At 30.7% G+C, this 2,626-nt stretch overlaps 1 long non-coding RNA gene across 1 annotated transcript in view; it reads left to right on the top strand.

The window, feature by feature from the left end:
• The window catches only part of LOC107014079, a 16,220-nt gene extending 14,077 nt beyond the window's left edge, over nucleotides 1-2,143 (top strand). Inside the window, exons 2-4 of the long non-coding RNA XR_001456190.2 lie at nucleotides 348-383; nucleotides 1,040-1,087; nucleotides 1,810-2,143. This is a non-coding gene — a long non-coding RNA (uncharacterized LOC107014079). The remainder of the gene's footprint in view (nucleotides 1-347; nucleotides 384-1,039; nucleotides 1,088-1,809) is intronic.
• Nucleotides 2,144-2,626: the final 483 nt, after the last annotated feature.

Raw genomic sequence — 2,626 nt, 5'->3', positions numbered from 1 at the left:
TATATATATATATATATATATATATATCTTTTTTAGAAGTGGGAGTTCGGTTGGACTAACACAGCACTAACAAGTTCTACCAAAAGCATTTCAAATTGTACCTAAGGCCTCATAATTTTTGGCCCTTTGTGGCCCAATTTGATTGGGTATTAACACCTAAAGGCCCTTTTAATTCCACGTGTGAGCAATTGATATTGCTTCAGCTTATGAGATTAGAGCTCTCAATCTGTATCCAATAATCTTTCAATTCAATCTCTTTCAAGACAAGATTTCTGGTAAAATATCTTTTCTTCTTAATAAGTTTTTAGTTTTATTTATCTTCTCACTCTTTTGTTTTGATTTTTCAGATTTTGGTGTTTTTATTCCTCAAATCCCTTTTCCTGGTAAAATCTCGCTTTTCTTCCTAATAAGTTTTTAGTTTCTCGAATCCCTTTTCCCCCTATTCTGTCTCTATTGAATGCAGATCTGTTGTCAGTTTTGATTTCAATTCTTGAATGATTCTAATTTTTGTTTTAGTTGATTATTAAATTTTCTACTTTCATGTTCCTAATGAAGGTTAGTTTAATATTGAATTTTCTTATCTTAATCAAATTCTACTTCATGTTCTTACTGTACGTGAGTTTATTGTGAATTTTTCTACTTGCATGTTTCTAATGCATGATTTTGTTTCTATGTTCTGTAATTTTAGAAAATTCAGAATGTGCAGCAAATATAACTATTCAGGTACTCATAAAGAGCAAATATACCAATCTAGGAGAAAACTTTTTTTCCCTTCTCCTTTTCTTTATACATTCTTCCTATGTAGTCCTAGAGTTATTTATTTTCCTTGCGACTTATATGTACTCAGATGGTTCGTGCGCTCTCACTAGTTCTCTCATTTATTGTGCTACGTCAATGAATTTTTAGTCGGCGTTTTTTTCTTCTACCTCTTTATTTGCTGGTGTAAATAAACCTCTCTAAAGGTTACACCAAAAAGAACAAATATAACAAAGCAGTAATCCTTTTTTAAGTTCAAATTTGAATTTATTTTATTGGGCAGATCCAACCATGGATTTCATAAGGTCTTCAATCAAACAGTCCACGAAATGTAAGCCTTTTCCTAAAGTTGTTTTGCTCGATTATTGTTACATTCAATTACATTATTGTTTCTCCCTTCTTAGTGTGTAATCTTGAGCTAAAAGTTCTCTAATACTCATACTCTTAGAATGTAATTGAGGATTCTCAGAAAAACTCTTAGGATTTTCTATTTTGTTAATTTAGGAGAATGACAACATATATGTCTATTATGCCTGCTTCTCTTTTTTCCGCACTTTGTACTAGATTATGATTTAAAGACATATTATTAAAATCGGTATTTAGTCAAAGCAGTTATAATGATACTAAATAATAAAAAATGAAAACTTAAATTAGGTAAGTAATAGTTGGACTTTGCTTTAAGGATGTAAGTATGTGAACTTTTCTATCTGCTTCCAAATAATTATTTGCTGTCTTTTTTACAGTCTAAAATTTTGTACAGCTAAATCTTCATTTTTTTCAGTAACTAATTGTATATGGTCTTTATTTTTGTACATGTTTTGTTATTTATTTACTTTTACTTTTACTTTCTTTTTTCAATTTTGGAGATGCCAATTGAGAGGTATGATTTAAAATTTGAGAAGTGAACTGTCATATTATTCTGAAGAGCTATTACATTACGACATTATTCATGAACTTAAAAATAACTTCTCTAAGATAATATACCGTCTGTGTTTTATTTTCTTTTGGTGTTTGATTGTCTTGTGATTTTGTGATGACCGCTTTATTATCCAGGTTCAGATATTAGCTATTAAGAAATGACAAAGTCAGGCCTTCTAAAGTAAGGAAACATACATTTTATACAAAAAGAAGAAATAATGTTGTTCGTATGGTGTTGGCACAACAATGTCACAAGAAAGAGTGCTCAAGATGCGAGACTGTTACTCAATTTTCATTCAAGGTTATTATGATGTATGTTAAAATTGTCTGTTAATCTCCTTATTAATAAGGGACACAATGAAAGGACGAACACAGCATATCCTAGTTTGTACTAAAGGTAGTAGAAACTGTACAGTAAATTTGGCTTTCTTTTATTGGAGAATGAACAGGTGTCTCGCTTTAGGGAAGAGGAGTGTTATGAAAGTAAAAAAATGCAAAAAAGCTTTGAAGTTTGTGGGGGTTTAAGCGTAAAGAATAAATAAAGTGTTTCGTCCAATCCAAGACTAATAATTATATAAATGGATAACAAATATATGACAAGAGAAATTGGGGGGAAAATGATAAAGTGAAATATCAATTGCTTAGTGTTACTTTTTCATAAGACGATCATTGGCAAGGAAAAGTTTACCTTATAATCTTAATGATGATGCTGAGGCGCACATTTTGAGCTTCACTTCGGGCATAAGCGCACTTCAAGCGTGCTTTTGATAATACCGAGGGAGAGAAGACAATAATATTTTGAAATTGCCTTTTGTTGCTGAAATGAATAAATTAAAGGGAAAAGGTAATCTAACTTTCGTCAATAGCAAAGAAAGTGTAAATAGAGTAAAAAAATGATAATGTCATGCTCTAAGTTCTGTCAAGGTTTCACAGTTGCTTCACTAATTGTGCA

This window comes from Solanum pennellii, chromosome 3 (genome assembly GCF_001406875.1).
Source record: "Solanum pennellii chromosome 3, SPENNV200".
Classification (NCBI taxonomy): Eukaryota; Viridiplantae; Streptophyta; class Magnoliopsida; order Solanales; family Solanaceae; genus Solanum; species Solanum pennellii.
The sequence above is the reverse complement of the archived record's forward strand: the minus strand, read 5'-3'. Positions and strand labels throughout refer to the sequence as shown.